General features: G+C 37.5%; 1 protein-coding gene across 2 annotated transcripts in view; it reads right to left on the reverse strand.

Annotated features, from left to right (window-relative positions):
- Positions 1 to 381, reverse strand: part of Tmtc4 (Transmembrane O-mannosyltransferase targeting cadherins 4) — a 390,299-nt gene extending 389,918 nt beyond the window's left edge. For both annotated transcript variants that reach the window (XM_090402208.1, XM_090402207.1), the window contains exon 1: positions 197 to 381. The gene's annotated coding sequence lies outside the window, so the exon portion shown is untranslated. The remainder of the gene's footprint in view (positions 1 to 196) is intronic.
- Positions 382 to 19,604: the final 19,223 nt, after the last annotated feature.

Consider the following 19,604-nt stretch of genomic DNA (forward strand, 5'->3'; position numbering starts at 1 on the left):
CAAAAATAACAAGTACAAACGGTGTAAGTGAATAGTTAGCAAGGCCTACATATTTTGCTTAGATAGTGGTCAATGAATGAGGTTTGTGTAAATAACTGATAATTGTTGGTGTAGTCCTTCCGTGACATCTTGTCTCCATGGAAACACATATATAACAATAACAATAAGTGAAGGAACAGCGGTAACTGTTACAAACCCTAATAGCAGAATGTCAGATGAGCAGACAGCAGTGGTTAACTCGGCATGAAAACGTTTACACCTAGCTTCGACATCATTCGAGATTCTTATTGATGATATGTCGACATCATCACATTAATAAAAAAAAACAATAAAAACAAAACAAAAAAAAAACGAAACGGCTTTTAATCAGAACACAACTAAATCCACAACACAAACTCCAGAATTAATGTAAAATAACAATCAATCAAAAACACAGAAGCGCCACCATACAACAAAAACCGAAATTGTTAAAAGAATGTTTTTTTTTTTTTTAATTAAAGGGATAAATAGCATATGAACTGAATAACGATTAGTATTTTTAACACCAATATATTTCATCCTTGTTACGAGGATGAAACAGATAGGCATAACGATATTCAAAACCGGCTCAACACGTCACTTGAGTTCCTCCAAGGTGTTAGAGCAAGTGACTTTTAAGGTTTACTGTTGTCAAGCGCCTTAAGAGGAACACATTAGTAGTCTTCAAAGAAAATAAAACTTACATTAGTTAATTAAAATAAATAAATAATCAGCTAACGCCTTTTATTCCCGTATAGAGAATAGGCAAGGCTGTTTTCGGCTTGTCTAAATTTTCGAGATTGAGTAGGTCTCTAAAGCAATGTCCACTGTTTCACTACCGGTGGAGACTGCTGGCCCAAGTCTATCACTAATTATAGGCGACAACCGATGAAGAGACGGGATGATAAGCGCTACCATCTCTTGGTGCCTAACCCTAACAAGATATGTTACTGCAAATTCTAAGGTCGATTTTCTTGAAATTACGGGAAGAGAAACCCGAGTTTCCGAGAGAAAAAACCGCTTGCCTGTGCCAGAGATCGACTAACTCGAGAACCGGTCGAAAAAAGACTTAGAAAAAGTTTCTCTAGTCAGTGACTAAATTTGAAGTTATGTCTATCTTTAGGCAGTTTAGAGCTGAGCAGTGAAAACACATTTCCACTGAACTTTGGCTAGTATAGTATGAAAGTGTCAGTTAAGTAACGAAATATAATAATTGCATAAATTATTCAAAAAAAAAAACTAGGAATCGTTAATTGTGACTTTATTTGAGATAGGCATGAAATTCGAGTGGTTGACGCCACAGAATTCGCAAGTTTCAGAGCAGAGATGATAGAATTTCATTATCCTTCAGGACAGTATGCTTTTTGATACACTTCTTTCAGAGTGAAGATTTCCTCGGCAGTGAAAAGCAAACAAGAGAGAGAGAGAGGGGGGGGGAACCGAAGGTCATGTGATGTGTGCAGTGTTGCGAAGAAAACCACTGAAAAATGTGAATTTGTGACGATCCAAATGTAAGCGTTTTAACAGCTGGAAATGTTGAAGTTAATTCGAATTTCATATAAGAGGCGAAACATAATTGTTTATCATGCTGAAATACATCATCTACCAATATTCCACGAGACAATATTCCATGCACTACTAATATCTTTTCCTTCTATTTAATTTATTTCCTTGAGCAATTACTGGAAGCCAATCAGAGATAGCTGGCCCATGTCTATCACTAATTATAGAAGCCACTGCTGAAGAGGCTGGCAAACAAGTGCTGACATCTCTTGGTACCTAACCCTAATAAGATATGTTACTGTCTGAAATAATGTAGGTAATAGCGTCGATTTTCTTGAGTTTATGGGAAAACAAAACCGAGTTTCCGGGAGGGAAAACACGCTTTCCCGTGCCAGAGATCGACTAACTCGAGAATCGGTTGAAGAAAGGCTTAGAAAAAGTTCCTCCAGTCGGCGACTAGACTTGAACTCAAGTCTGACTTCGAGCGATCAAGCGCAGAGGACGCAAGCGCCACTTCCACTGAGCTTATATTTTATTAACCATAAAGCATTTACATACAATCCAAATAAATATATATACATTTGTACATAGAATGCTTATTCTAATTGGCATTTTGATTTACATTTCTTGATCTTAATAATATATATTATGTACAATTTATTTTTCCTAATTTTTAACATCAATAATCTGCTCAGTGTCTGCTTCTTCCTACAGTCCTTTTTACATGAGTTGAGCAGTATTTTTCTTTTAATGTAACATAACTTTACTATCCATGGAATTCTGTATTATGAATTTAAGTTACCAGTCATCACATTTCTATTTCCATAATTCATATTTCCTTTTTATAATGAAATTCCTATAAGAGACACATTTCCTTAAACCTATGTAAGGTTTGTTTTAAAATATACAACAATGGATTTTATATTGTTAACTAATCTGACAATATTCATATATAAATATAAATATACATATTTATACATGTGTGTACATATACGCACATATACATATCCACCTATTACTATTTTATATATAATACGTCTTCTATGCATATGACTATTTTACTTATAATACAAATTAGGTGGCGTAATGGCTGTTGCCAAGTGTTTATATATGTGATCAGTGATTTAAATAGTCGTTATGATTTTCTGAAGAAAAGTTTATTTTGTAAAATATTTGCTACTGATGCTGGTAGATCGATTTGATCTATGGGATATTTATATATAGAGGTAAGTGTTCTTCATTCTGTGAAACATTTACTACCTTTGCTGGTAGATCGACTTGATCTACGGGATATTTACATTGGGCTCTAGGTCCCACTTCTCAAACTTTATTTTAATAGAGTTGTTGCCTTCTGTTAATCTTGACAAAACCTCTCAATGAAGGCATATTTGAAGAAGTTTACAAAGAATTCCTAAGATTAGGAAAACTTTTGAGCGACAACTGGCCAGGAAAAGTAAAGCTCTTAGATACATTCCCCCCTACAGCAATCACAGAAGATAGGATGGATGATTTTAATGAAGGAAGTATGTTGACTGAACCAGAATCAAGTCACTCCACGAATACAGAGAATGCTGCATCTCAGGATAATACTCCGCAGTTTGTGGAAACCCACACAGAATTTCAAACAGTCAAAAAGAAAAGGAAAATCTCCTCTACTGCAGATACACCCAAAACAGTGGAGATAGAACCAGATAATGTAATTAAAGAAAGGGTACCCCCAGTCGTCCTAAGGGCCAAGGAGCACTGGACGTCCGTTGCATCCACACTGAAATCTTCAGATATCACCTTCATTAAAGCCACAAACACAGAAAAAGAGATTCGCATACAACCTAAAACATCATCAGATTACAGAAAAATGACCAAACTTCTAGACAACAACAACAACTTGCCATATCACACTTTTGCACTCAACAGTGAAAAAAATTTAAAAGTAGTGTTAAGGGGAGTCACTGAAACATTACAAATAGAAGACCTCACTGCAGACCTCCAACTTAAGGGATTTAGCCCAATTAAAGTCAGCCGAATGCGGAGAGCTGATAAAACACCCTATCCCCTAATTCTAATGGAAATAAGCAAAGACCAAAATCATATATACAATCTCCAAACTATCTGTGATCTAGTCATAAAAGTTGAGGCATTGAAACATAAATCAACTACAACCCAGTGCCATAGATGCCAGAAGATTGAGCATGCCCAACGATGCTGCAAGGCCGAATTTCGTTGCGTTAAATGTGGTGGCAAACATGCATCAAATGAATGCCATAAACCTCGTACACTTCCAGTAAAGTGTGCAAACTGCGGAGGACCACACCCTGCAAACTATAGGGCTGTATAGCACTTCCTCAAAACCAGAAATTACAACTCAAAACCAGTAAACCTCTTCAAGAACAAGCGTCTTCCCATCAAACCATAGTCTCCACAACGGATGGAAGATCGTATGCTGAAGTTACAAGATCGACCTTCCAAAAAGACCCAAAACCAAAGCAGTCACAGCAAACCAACAAACCTATCCTACTGAACATAACAAGCCACTTAGGTGAAATGCTTGCTGAACTCCAACAAACCAACCCAACTCAAGAAGCCAAAGATATCATCTTAAGGCATACACAATCACTCTTTATGGAAATTCTTAATGGATAAATCTAAAAGAAAACCGAAATCATTACAAATTGTTTCGTGGAATGCAAATGGTTTATCTATCAAATTACAGGAGCTGTAGGAGTTTGCAGCAGAAACTCAAGCAGACATCATCCTCATAAATGAAACACATCTTCGTCCAAGTGACAAAATCAGAATCAATAGTTATAGCACTTACCGAACAGACAGATGCTTTGCTAGAGGTGGAGGCACTGCCATCTTTGTGAAAAGTAACATAAAACATAATTCAATAGCAGAACCCCAAACAGAACACATGGAAACTACAGGAATAGAAATACATATGGAAAATACAAGCAGCATTACGATATATGCAGCCTACAACCCCCCAAATAAAAAATTCCTTGAATCTGACTTAGAGGTGATACTAAATACAGGCAGAGCAGTGATTATAGCCAGGGATCTTAATGCCAAACACTCAGTCTGGAATAGCAGAAACTCAAATATTAATGGAAGAATACTCAACTCTTACACCACTTCAAGAAATATAACAGTAATAGGACCCACTGAACCCACACATTATGGAGCTACCGGTCGTCCTGATGTACTAGATATAGCTATATTAAAAAACATAGCGCACAGCTATCAGATACAAGCAATCAACAACTTAAGTTCTGATCATAACCCCATCATATTACAACTAGGCATCATACAAGATATAACAGAAAACACCACCGCATTTATAAATTGGAAACAACTTCCCTCAGCCTTCCAGGAAAACCTTGGTCCAATACCGCATATAACATCTGCTGAAGATGTAGAAAAAGCAGTGAAGACTCTTGAAAAACAACTGCTGACAGCTATAACGCAGGTAACAAATATAACCAAATGTACACCATCAAATAAACTTCCACAGGATATAAAACGTCTTATCCAAGAGAAAAACAGATTAAGAAGACAATATCAGAGAACAATGGACCCAGCGGATAAACAAGCAGTCAATAGAGCAACAAACCAGGTTCGATATGCCCTAAAGGACCACCGTAACCAACTCTGGAATAACAAAATTCTCCAATTAAACACAGAGGATCAATCAATATGGAAAATGATGAAATCACTCCGTTCAGAGCGTTTTACATTTCCTTCAATCCAAGGTGAATCTAATGTTGTCTACAACGACGAGGAAAAAGCTGAAGCATTTGCTGACAGTTTAGAAAAACAATGCAGCCCCAATTATATCAATACAGATATAAATTTCATAAGTAAAATTCACACCCAAGTGCGTAAAATAACTCAAAATGCCTCATTCCAATCCAATAACAAATCCGTATCACCAACAGAAGTATATGAGATTTTAAGAAAACTAAATAACAAAAAGGCTCCAGGTCCAGATGGAATAACAAATAAGGTACTCAAGTTACTTCCTCGTAAAGGGGTTATGCATCTAGTAGCCATCATTAATGCCATCTTCAGGCTAAATTATTTCCCACAACGATGGAAAATTGCCGACGTTTTCCTAATTCCCAAACCTGGGAAAAATACACAATTTCCTGAAAATTACAGACCAATCAGTCTTCTTTCATGCATAGGTAAGATAGCCGAACGTGCTATTCTCACACGGCTTCAAGAGGCAACAGATATCAACCATATAATTCAAGATGAACAATTCAGCTTTAGGAAATATCACTCCACAACGCTACAAATTTATAGAGTTATCGAACATATAACCCAAGGGTATGAATGGCACCAACACACTGGCGCAGTTTTTCTAAACATCACTCAGGCATTTGATAGAGTATGGCATCATGGACTAATTTTTAAACTACACGAAGTTGGTATTCCATTGCCACTAGTGCTACTTATCAAATCATATCTACACAACAGAAAATTTAAAATAAAACTCAACGGTATCAGATCCACGGAGAGGAGAATCACGGCCGGAGTACCTCAAGGCTCTCTACTATCTCCCCTACTCTTCTCCATATACATGGCAGATCTCCCCAAACTGTCTCCAGCTATCACCGCTCTGTATGCCGACGATACAATCATTATAGCCAGATCCCTCCGTCCACACCTGGCCACAATCAAGCTGCAGAGAGCAGTCAATGAATTGGAGGATTGGTATACCAAGTGGCGTATCGCAATTAATCCAAACAAAAGCTCTGCAGTACTTTTCACCAGACGTAAGGCAGAACCGAATACACGCATACAAATGTTTGGTAAAATCATCCCTTGGCGCAATTCTACCATATATCTGGGAATTCATCTTGATAGACGTCTAAACTTCAAGTCACATATGGATAGTGTTACCACTAAGGCAAGTCAGACTATAGCACAGCTATATCCACTTTTGAACAGGAACAGCTTCCTAAGCATAAGCAACAAAATCTTACTTTTCAAATCGGTAATCAGACCGCAACTAACTTATGCCTCTCCAACCTGGGGTCACACGACTAAAAGCAACATCAACAGACTTCAGATAATACAGAATAAATGCCTAAGAATGGCATTTAATGCCCCGTGGTTCATGAAAAACCTCCAGTTACATCAAGAAGCCAATCTTCCAGATATTAAGACCTACATGACAAACATTGCAGAGAAATTCTTCACAATCACTGATAATCACCCAAATCAGTTAGTTCGACAGGCAGCGGACTACAAGCCCTCAGATCGTTTCAAACATAAAAAACCGAAATCCTCCATCGCAAGAGAAAGCTGATACAGCCTCAATGCTCACAATGAGCGGGTAAATTACCCACAATAATCTCATCACCCACAATCTAAAATCCAGATGAAGGGATAAAGAGTCAAGGACTCAGTCCATCAACCAATTAAATTCAAGTTCAAGTTCAACTTATAATACATATAATTATTCTTTCGGAGACACTTCTTTATAGCCCTTTGTTATGTTTGACTTGACACTTTTACATTTGGACTGTAAACATTTTGGATTGTACATTATACATTTACAGTATAATGTACATTTTGGATTGTACATTATACATATACAGTTTGGATTATACAGATATAGTTTGGATTATACATTATTAACTTATCATGAAGTGTTAAGCGCTATTTACATATACCATATTTATACATACACATGTAGTTATTTTACATATCATAAATATTCTTAACATATAATTACTAAAACTTGTTTTTGCCTATCATTACATGATTTATTGCTTCATTATTATCATTTTCAGATTGCAAATGTCTATATACATATGTAGTATTTGTTTTAACATAGAAAGAGAGGGTTACATTGTGGCAGATATTTGAGTTACCCACCGGATCAGCAAAATGTCAAGTTCTTCCACTATATAAACTGTCATTGACATTTTTTGATACATAAAAATAAACTACAACCTCTATAATTGACAAATATTATGCACAGAACTACAACTAATCATAGCATAAAGCAATTAATGTACAAATGGTTAAACAGCTTAATGAAAAAGTTTACAATATGCTTTTCTTTCGCTTATGTATATTTATTTTATCGTGTATATGTGTGTTTTATGCTTCTTTTTTAAATTTATGGTGGGTCCTTTATTTCTATGATTTGCAGTTGTTCTTCGAATTCTGAGATGAGACCTACTTGCTGCCATTGGTGTTTTGTTATTTTGTTTCTGTTTATGGTATCGGTGATTGTTTCTTTTAATATGTTGTTTATTTTCCTGAGTATGTCTGGTCCTGTTTCCCTTCCGTAAATTTTGTCGCATCTGTATGTCCAAATCGAGTACATGGTTGTTATAATAATGATTGCTTTAGTTGTGTTAATGTTTCCTTCGTTTAACCAGTATAATGTGTGTTCTGTAAGGGGTTGTTTGTGTTTTATGAATGTTTGAACCGTGTTCCATATTCGGGAGGTGTGAGGACAGTACATCATTAAGTGGTAAAGTGTTTCTGGTCGGGGGCAAAAATGATATCTGGCGGTGCCTTGAAGAGGGATCCCTTTCGCTGTGCACCATATTTTGGTGGGCAAACAAGCGTGGTGTACTTTGTAGTAGAAGGTTTTTAATTTGGGGTTTATGGGCAGATTGAAAGCTTTTTTTTTTTAAGTGCCTTTGATAGTCTTAATGTCCCTCTTTCAATCTCCCGGTGTTGTGGTGGTGGTATAACTGTGCGCGTGAGTTTGATGTGTGCTGCTTTAGGTCTCATATTCAAGAATTCGTTTATTCCTATGTATTTGTTAATGAAGTTGTAACCTTCCGCAATCTCGTGGAACATTCTTGGTGTTTTGCCACTCGAACGCGGAAGGGAACATATTACTTTGTCGGGCATTATCTTCTGCATATAATATATTATATATGCGCTCCATGCTTTTTCCTCTGTGTAAGCTCTCTCTATGATTTTTGCTCTCGCACTTAGAGTTTTTAGGTGTACGTTTATTAAGCCGAGTCCTCCCGCCTCAATATCATGGAATATTGTGGATCTTCTGATGGGTTCGTATTTGGAACCCCAGATGAACTTTGCGCATTCTCTGTGTATTCTATCTACTGCTTGATCGTTGTAGTTGGTATTGTTCATGAGGTACCATATCTTAGACAGTAGGTATTGATTGCATATTTTAGCTTTACTTGTTAGTGATAGTTGTCTGTGTCTCATCTGTGTGATTTTCTTGATTATTTTTGTATGTGCAAGCTCCCGTTGTATGTTGTGTTGGATTTGTTCCCCTATGACGATCCCCAGTAGTGGTAGGTGTTTGTCTATTTTTATGTCGTTCGGCATGGTAGGCCTGTACCCACCTGCCGACGAACATAGCATGGCACTTGTGAAGGTTTACTTTCAGTGCTGACGCTTTTTCAAATTTTTTGAGTATGTTGAGTGCGAGTGTGAAGGACTCGGCTGTAGTTACGGTTAGTATTACATCGTCGGCATAGGCGAGCACTTTTGTTTTTCCTTCACCTCCTATGTGAGTGCCCGCTATGCCGGGATGCTTAGATATTTCTCGTATCACCGGCTCTAAGGCGAGACCAAAGAGGATCATAGAGAGACTGTCTCCTTGTCTGACCGAGCATTTAATTTTGACCGGTGCAGACAGTTTCTTGTTTATGATTAGGCGAGACTCTGCTGTGGTGTAAATATTTGAAATCAGATTTTGAAATTTTTTCCCAAAACCTGTAGCTTTGATGACTTCATGTAGGTAATGATGACTCACTGAGTCAAAGGCCTTTTCAATGTCGAGACCTACCAGTAGACATGGTTGTTGTGTTGCCTGGTAGTGCTCGTATATACATCGAATTTGAAGGATATTGTCTTCTATTTTGCGGCCTTTTATTCCGCAGGTTTGGGATTTGGATATGATCTGGTTTATGTGTCTCTGCACTCTTTCGGAAATAATTTTAGTAAATATTTTTTGGTCTGTATTGAGGAATGTGATTCCTCTCCATTGTGTCTCTTCGTTGTTTGCTGTGTCTTTCTTTTTGGGAATTAATGCTATGTAGCCGAGGTTGAAATGTTCTGGGATGCTCTTCGAATTGTGTATTTCGGATAGCATTTTCACAAATAGTGTCTCAAACAGGGGGTAGTACGCTTTGTAAAACTCCGCAGTGAGGCCGTCGGGTCCTGGGGATTTGTGTAATGATAGGGATTTTATGATTTTCTTGCATTCTGTTGGCGTGATTGGTGAGTCTATGTGTTCTGCCTCCTTGTCTGTGAGTCTTGGTAGTTGTGTCAAGAAGTTTTGTGGTTCTGTTTCGTCGTTTTCTTTTTCAGAGAATGTATTCGTGTATTGTGAGTGGAAGAATCGGAGGAGATTTGCATCTCCCTCGATTTCTACCCCCTCGTGTTTTATTTTATTAAATAGTGCTTTCTGCTTTTTTTGCTCTTCGAAGAGCCACGCAGCTTTGGTCCTTCCTTCATCTTGTTCCATTGTTTTTATTTTAGCGCGAACCCAGGCCCCTTCAGCCTCTTTTATTTCAATTTGTTTTAGTTTTGCTCTGAGTGCATTAATGGCTATTTTATTTTCTGGAAGTGTTCTGTCTGTGTTGTATTTCTGCATTAGTTCTTTAATTATGTTTATTTTTTCTTTGATTGTGTTGTATTTTTTTTGTTTCCCAATCTTCATGGCGGCTTTTTTTACTTGTATTTTAAATTTGTTCCATGCCTCCGTTATATTTGTTATTTTTTTTATATTGTCTAGTATTTGTTTAATTTCCGATGTAAATTGATCTGTGTTAATAATACTGTTATTTAGTTTCCATAGCGGGTAGTTTCTGTTAGTGTATGTGTTGCTGTCTAAGGTCTCAAGGGACAGTTTAGCCTTGACCAAGTGGTGGTCACTAAAGGTTAGTGGCGTATGGCAAACTTCCTTAACAGTGGACTTTAGATGCTGGCTTATGTATATTCTGTCTAGCCGTGAGGCATTGGTGGGGGAAAAATGTGTATACTCCCTCCTTGTAGGATATAGTATGCGAAATGTGTCCTTTATATTACATCGTTGTATTATGTGTGTGAAGTTGTTCTTTGTTGAAGTGTTTTTAATTTCCTTGTCTATGTTGTTGTTTTCAGTAAAGTTCATGTCCCCGGCTGCTATGATGTTTTTTAAGTTTAGCATTTTATTTCCAAGTGTTTCCTAGAAGTGTTTTTTGTTGTTGTGATTGGTAGGGCCGTAGATGTTTATGAACGACACTATTTGATCTCCCCAGACCACTTCAACCTCGAGGGCTCTGTGTTCTATTATGGTGCTGTGGGATATGATTTGTATGTTGCTTTTTTTTCTTATGAGGGTTGATAATCCTGCAATGCCATTACCTTGTGCTGGCTCGCCAACGATGTAGTAATGATATTGCAGGCTTCTGTGAAATTTTTTTTCTGTTTCTGAGTCTGTGTTTAGTCTCGTGGCATGTAGCATTACAATGTCTGTGTGGTTCTGATGTATCATGTTTCTTAATAATTTCTGTGACTGCTGACTGTTTAGACCATTGCAATTAATGCTCACTGTATTAATTGGTTTCTTCATAATTTTTGAAATCAGCAGTTCATTCCTCTCTGAGTTTTTACTTTATCTTTTTCTCTTTTTGCTTTTACATTAGGCGTAAATTTCATTTTGTTCCTTCTATGTGGGGTGAAAGCACTTGGGCTTTTTTCATTTCCACCCAGATTTTCTGGACTTATAGTAAGCTCCTCTTTATCATTCTTCTTGACAAATTCTTTTTTCCTGCCATGTCCTCTCTGCAGTTTTGTTCCTGAGAGGTTATGCAAAATGTTTCTGCTTCTTGCAGTTCATCTTTTCCGGCATTTTTTTTTTCTTCTGTAATGTCCTCTCTACATATATTTTCTTCAGAGGTTACACACGGTGTTCCCTCTTCTTGCTGCTTATTTGGGAGTATTTTTTTGTTAATATATTCGGATGTATTTTTTTCGTTTACTTTTTTTCAGTTGCATGTCTTCTAAGTTGTTCTCTTGAACATCGTCTGCTTTTTCCAGCTCATTTTGTGTACTTGGCTGGTCTGCAGCCGTTCGTTTGGCTAACATTGATGCGTATGTCTGCCCAGGACATTCTTTCATGTTATGGCCTATTCGATTACACTGCTCACATTTCGGAGCAGTGCACTCTTTTCTTAAGTGACCAATCTTCCTGCATCAAAAGCATGCAGGGGGGCGTCCTGGGATGATTACTATTCCCGTCATTTTTTGAACTTTTATGACATACGGTATTTCTTCAGCTTTGATGCCTTCGTTCAAGGTGATGGTTACTTTTCTTTTGTTAGAAAGGACATGTGCCCACTCTTTGTCCCTGGTGTTACTGGTGACTTGTTCAATGCATTCGATTTTTCCAAATTTTTCGAAGTGCATTGACACAAGTCTGTTTGGGAGTTGGGGGGGTAACCAGTGTATAATAATATCTAGCTTACGATTTTTAGATATTGGTAGGATTTTGCATTTACGTTTACATACATCCAATTCTTTAAAATTTACAAACGTTTCTTTCACAGCAATGGACTTAAAGGAAATAAGGAAAATATAATTATATTTGAGGACACCGAGGTGCCAGACATCTGAACCTCTTACCTTGGATTTGAGGCTTTCTATTATGTCTTCCTCGGTGTACGGGGTTCCAGCTGGGTCGCACTGTAAGATGCAGGCCTTACTCCAGTCCAGTTCCTCGGGCAGGTTTATTGAAGATATGATGTCTCGTTGGTATCCATGGAAGAAACTGTAGTTCCCGATAAATTATTTTTCGATCCATTTACTTTGGTGGAATTCTCTTGACGAACGGCCAGACTAGGTACGGTCGGATTACTTGACGATGTTCTCGAGACAGTAACCATTTTCACGGAAAGCATTTAGCAATCGTGGGCGAGGCCACTGATAATCGCCTTACGACGTTCATAATCCTTCAACAAAGCACTAAACACTATGGACGCTGAGCACAATAAAACAAGTCTGCTCTGGTCAGAGTCCAAGCAAAAAGTGCCACTTCCACTGAGCTACAGAGGCCTTACCAGTGATGATGAGTTTTAGTTTTGGAAAGAGATAGGGAACGAAATCTGGGGAATAGGGTGGATGTTCTAACAATTTATAGTGCAGAACCCTTAATTTTCCTATTGCCAAAAAACACCTTTGTGGGCAGGTGCATTGTCCTGATGAAAGATGATTCTTTTATTCTGCAAACCGGGTCTTTTCTCGCGAATTTTTTCGTGTAGTCTGGTTAAAAGATTGGAATAATATTCCCCGGTTATTGTTTTGCCCTTTTCAAGATAATTAATAAACAAAATGCCTGATGGAACCGACTTTGTCTTCTTTGGCGCTAAACAACTGGCTTCTGTCCACTCTTTTGACTGTTGTTGGATTCTGTTGTGTAATGGTGAATCCAAGTAGCATTCATAGTAATTAAATTGATGCACAAAATCAGTTTTATTCTTGTTAAAACGCTCCAAGTACTGTTCAGAGATTTTCATGCGAGCGCGGTTTTGATCTGCTGTGAGCAAGAACGGCACCCATCTTGCACAAAGCTTTTTCATTTGCAATTTTTTCATGCAAAATATATCCTACACGTTCTTTTGAAATGCGTATAGTCTCAGCAATTTCACGCTCTTTGACTCTTCGGTCATCCAATACCATTTCGTGCACTTGATCAATGATTTCTAGTGTTGTTACACTTTTTGAACGTCCTTCACTTGGATCATCTTCAAGGCTGGTATGCCCACGTGTAAAATCGGCAGCCCATTTCTTAATTGTCGGAAACAAAGAAGAAGATTACCCATAAACTTTTGTGAACGTCGAATGAATTTCTTTTGGCGTTAAACCTTCTCTTACAAAGAAATTTATAACCGCACTATACTCAATTTTATCCATTTTAAAGGATACACACAACACTTTGGCTTCCGACAGCTATATAAAAAAACTACTTGATATCATGACTTGCAATTTCACATGGATGCTTACGACAAATGTACCTACTTATACGAAAAGAAATCTTGTCGATAGTATTGTTATTTATGGCCGGCGCCGAGAACTTTTCAGACCACCCACTTATATATATATATATATATATATATATAAGTTTCGTCTAAAAGTTTCGACTAGTTTCGTCTAAAACTAAACTTTTTCAGGTGCACACCAAATAAATACCATCATAACTGGAAAGGAGCTGTATTTTTTTTTAAAAAACAAAATTAAGAGATATACCAAAACAAAATGCAGAGATTACAGCTGAGAGTTTTAGAAAGAACAAACTCTGGTAGTATTATTGTGCACATACGATGTGTATAAGATCTCGTATACAGTGGCGTGCTCGAGATCTCATACGATACGTATGAGATCTCGAACACGCCAATATGGCTACTTAATGACTACTCAAAGAAGACTATAGACAAATTATTGTGTAACCCTCATCAACGATGCAACGAAGATACCACTATATCTAAAGGCAGTATTTCAATGCCATATATTAGTTCTATATCCCCGAAATTAGCTAAAAGTTTGAGGAATTATAACATCAAGACCTTCTCACACCAGTTCGTAAACTAAGTTCAATCTTAAGTCGTCCTAAAACTAAACACAATAATCTCAAATATCCTAGTGTTTATAAGATTCTTTGCGAGTGCCGTAAATATAAATATCAATCATCACTCAATAACCAACCCTACTACCACCAACCTCGAAATCACAGGAATCAATGTTCTCACAAACTCAATTGGAAACCTCAAAATTTTTTCTGCATACAACCCTCCATTAATGACATTATTGACCTCGGATCTGGATGCCATCCTTGGAGTAAAAGGACCGGTCATCATTGCTGGAGACCTCAATGCAAAGCATCCTGCTTGGAACAGTAAATCTACCAACAAAAATGGTCGCATCCTCTCTAGCTACACAGGATTAAACTATGCTGTTGTGGCTGGACCTACCGAACCAACTCATCTCAGTACATCTGGCACTGCTGATATCCTGGATACAGCCATCCTGCAAGACATTAAACTACAGTACAGCCTTACATCACTAAACGAGCTGTCGTCGGATCACAACCCAATTCTACTGCAATTGGGTGAGCAAGAATGCCTGCCTCCTCCTTCTCATTCAGGCATATCGTGGGAGAGATTGTCTAAAGCACTTCGGGATCAAATAGGACCCGTCCCTCCCATATGCACACCAGAAGATGTGGAATCTGCGGTGACTAGCTTCACCCAACAGATTAAGTCCGCTATAATGGTTGCATCCTACCAGAAACCTGTTCCCAAGCCTGATCGTTTGCCTGAGGACATTATGGACCTGATCAGAGAGAAGAGCAGAGCTAGGAACAGATTTCATAACACTCGCGCACCTCAGGATAAGACAGTGCTTAACAGATTGAATGGAGCAGTAAGAGATGCACTTAAAACACATAGAAACGAAGTCTGGGATAAAAAGTTAGCCTCTATCTCACTTATTGATCACTCTATCTGGGGCCTACTGAGAAATATCAAAAATAAAACCAGATCCCCCCCCTATAATCTCAAACCAGGGCCTAGTCCACACAGATGCAGATAAGGCAGAAGCCATACTTAAAAATCTTGAGGATCAGTGCAAATCTTCTTATAACAACATTGATTTCAATCATCTGTACAAAATCCACAGACAGGTTAGGCATGCACTAAACCTCCCGGACACCAGTGCCGATCATATTGCACCCGCATCACCTGTTGAATTACATGATATTATTAAAAAACTTAAGAACAATAAAGCTCCTGGACCAGACAGCATCTCAAACAGGGTGATCAAGCTGCTGCCTCGAAAAGCTATAGTGCATCTGACCAATATAATAAATGCAATCTTAAGACTTCACTATTTTCCTTCCACCTGGATAATGGCTGATGTGATTCCTATACATAAGCCAGGCAAAGACCCACACTTACCGCAGAATTATCGTCCAATCAGTCTCATCTCCAATCTGGGTAAGGTCGCAGAGAAGGTCATCCTCTCACGACTCCAAACCTCAGTAAATGACCTAGACATCCTCCCTAAAGAACAGTTTGGATTTCGACAACACCATAGTACTACCCAGCAAATCCACAGAATTGTGGAATATATCACCACCAGCTACAACTGGCGCCAGTGCACAGGTGCGGTATTCCTAGACCTATCTAAAGCATTTGACAAAATCTGGCATTTTGGACTCCTGCACAAACTTATCTCAGCCGGTATCTCACTAAAAATGGTTCATCTAATCCGTTCATATCTTCAGAATAGATCAATGCAAGTTAAAATTAACGGTTCTACATCGTCCCAGCGCCATTTCGGATTGTGTGCTGGAGTGCCGCAGGGATCTCTACTGGCTCCATTGCTGTTTTCTGTGTACATGTCAGACATCCCACACAATCCGATGACTTCCATTTTAGCACTGTATGCGGACGATACGGCAATACTAACCAGATCTTTCAGACCCCACTTCGTTACTAGAAAGCTTCAAGAAAATCTTCTAAAGCTGGAGGGTTGGTTCTCCAAGTGGAGATTGGAAGTCAATCCCCTGAAAAGCTCAGCGGTTCTCTTCTCAAAAAAGCCAATGTCTCCTGCTGGAGATGTGTTACTATTCAATACTAAAATTCCCTGGCAGAAAGAAACAAATTACCTGGGTGTCATTCTCGACAAAAAGCTATCTTTCAACCAACATATCAAGTCTGCATGTGCAAAAGCATCTAAAGCCATAGCTCAGATCTACCCGCTAATTAATAGAAATAGCAAACTCAGCAACAGAATCAAATTGCAGCTATACCAGATGTCGATTCGTCGTATAATCACCTATGCCTCTCCAGCCTGGAGCCACACCTCTAATACTAACATTATTAAGATACAGCGAGTGCAGAACAAGTGCTTGAGAATGATTTTGAACGCCCCGTGGTATGTTAGAAACAGCCAACTCCACAGAGACACAAATATTCCCTATATTCTCTCTTATCTACAATCCTTAGCTTCCAAATTTTTTCTAAAGACGTCCACACATCCCAACGATTTGGTTCAACAAGCTGCAGCATACGAGCCAACGGACATATTTAAATATAGAAGACCAAAAACTATATTAGCCTCCTATAGCGATACATAATCTCCATGCCCATTCAGGGCGAGCAAACTGCTCGTAAATTTTACCCTCACTGTAACCACGACAGATAGCGGGGAATATGAAAAGCATCTTGCTTCACCCCTAAAGACATAAATGTCAATTGTCAATCAATTGTCTAAAAGTTTCGACTAGTTTCGTCTAAAACTAAACTTTTTCAGGTGCACACCAAATAAATACCATCATAACTGGAAAGGAGCTGTATTTTTTTTAAAAAAACAAAATTAAGAGATATACCAAAACAAAATGCAGAGATTACAGCTGAGAGTTTTAGAAAGAACAAACTCTGGTAGTATTATTGTGCACATACGATGTGTATAAGATCTCGTATACAGTGGCGTGCTCGAGATCTCATACGATACGTATGAGATCTCGAACACGCCAATATGGCTACTTAATGACTACTCAAAGAAGACTATAGACAAATTATTGTGTAACCCTCATCAACGATGCAACGAAGATACCACTATATCTAAAGGCAGTATTTCAATGCCATATATTAGTTCTATATCCCCGAAATTAGCTAAAAGTTTGAGGAATTATAACATCAAGACCTTCTCACACCAGTTCGTAAACTAAGTTCAATCTTAAGTCGTCCTAAAACTAAACACAATAATCTCAAATATCCTAGTGTTTATAAGATTCTTTGCGAGTGCCGTAAATAAACCGTACTTCGGACAGACGGAGAAATCCGTCGAACTACGTTTAGAAGAACATCAACTACAACAGAACTCATGCCGAAGCCTTGTCTAGTCATGTTCTATTTTGAGCTAATTCCAATGAAGAAAACCTTCAAGATCAGGTACTCTGGGATAGAACTGACAACATTGACCGTTGCTATGACGAGGTAGAAAGAAAAATTATAGAATCTAAAGAAATAATACTCAACGCCATCCATATTAACAACAATCTAAGCTACACTCTATCAGACTCTCACAGCTCTACCATTCAATATTGTCTTGATCGAGATCTCATACGCACGCATGTGCACAATAATACAACCAGAGTTTATTCTTCTTTTTGAAACTCTAAGCTGTAATCTCTACAGTTTGTTCTGATTTGTCTCTTAGTTTTGTTTTGTTTTTTTAAATACCTGTTCCTATGAATTTATGATGGTATTTATTTGGTGTGCTTCTTCAGATGCATACCTGTGCTTCCTGAAAGACTAAGAATAAACCCCATAAAATTACAAAAATCCTCAACGTCTAGGCGTTTTTCGATCATTTCATCAAAAACTATGTACCCATCTATCAAGTGCAGGACTGTGTCCTTTATTCCATGTATACAATTGTCTCATAATTATAGATTTTATGAGTGTTCACTGATCGAATACACGAGTTTATACTCATTTGAACTTCTCAGTGTTTCCTAAACTGCACTTCCACTTGTTGACATATTCTAGGCTGGTTTCAGAGAAGTTTTCAATTACCTCTAAACACTTAGCCTCATTAATATCTCCTGGATCTACTAACATTTTTAGTTGTTTTTTGATATCAGTAGATTCAAATACTTCACTTTTTCTGTATTCTAAATTGTTTAAAGATTTTTAATGTTCATGACTACTTCTGTAGCTAAAATATATTTTTCAATTAAGTAATGCATGATTGGAACATAGACAATTGATCTCTTGCAAATGACAACCATAATTTCAAACAGCGATCTTCAAACAATTTTCTCAACATAACAGGACATTTTTCCTTGACAAGGAAAATAAGAATGAAGACCATCACACTTGCTTAAAATTCTGTCAATTGATGGACCCAAAGACAAAAATCTTGTATTTCCATGCTCTAACAATTTAGCGTAATTGTTTCCTGCAAAGTCATAGAAGTTTTTCAGTTCTTCAACTCTGACTGTGTATATATTGAAGTATTTGTATACTTTCAATGCAAAACATTCAATATGAGTTGATAAACAATTGACAGCACACAGGAGACAATTGTGTATAATGTGTGCCACATAACCAGCAACGATAATCTGCCTCTTCAATTCAGTTTCAATTTTTGCCATACATTATTTTTGCAAAGTCTTTTGCAACCACCAAAATGGTGCTCGTGTTATCTGCACACAAAGCACCAATTTTGTTTTCTAAAGCAAATTTGTCACTTACTTGCTTCAACATAGCACACTGTACGTCGGATGTTTCACCAGATAGGCAAATAGTCTATAATTATGTCTTGATCACAATTTGGCAAAAAGTACCGCACAATCAATGGAAAAAGTTTGATGTCTTTTTTTTTTTTGTTTAATGCATCTAAACTGAACTGCAATACTTTTTTTTTTTTTTTTTTCAAATGCTATGTTTCAGCCTACGTAGATGTCGGTTGATGTCGCTTCTGCCTCCATGAGCAATGGAAAAATCGGCATTACAATGTTGGCATACCACTTTTGTTCCATCACTACACAGTTTGTCCAGTTTAATAAATTTCAATTCTTTCTGAAGATCGTCGTTAAAACTGCAGTTTCGCCTCTTTGACATTGCAAGAATGGACTTAAAGCTTTAAAAAATATGAAATATAAACCCCGGCATTGAATAACAAAGTGAACTATTAGCATATAAGCAAAACGAAAACTAACGCTACAGCAGAACAGACGCCGCGTCTGTGACGCGCAAGTATTTTTTATTTTCTCTCAGTAAATTACTGCAGATATCGATATTTAGTATCGGTCAATGCGACTCCATGGTCATACAAATTACTGGTATCCATGATATTGATATACGATTATAAGTGATGAATAATAATTTATCACTGACCAATATCAAAATATATTTATAGTTTTTATTAAAACAGGAAAAAAGTGTCATTATTAATAAATGACGGGGCGGCCAGGAAAGATGAAAAAAAAAAAAAAAGCAGTGCTCACCTGTTCGAAACGGTATATGGTCTTCCTATATGTATGTATATATATGTATGTATATATATATATATATATATATATATAT

This window comes from Typopeltis vanoorti, chromosome 12, assembly GCF_054136105.1.
Source record: "Typopeltis vanoorti isolate ZY-2024b chromosome 12, IOZ_Tvanoo_1.0, whole genome shotgun sequence".
Classification (NCBI taxonomy): domain Eukaryota; kingdom Metazoa; phylum Arthropoda; class Arachnida; order Uropygi; family Thelyphonidae; genus Typopeltis; species Typopeltis vanoorti.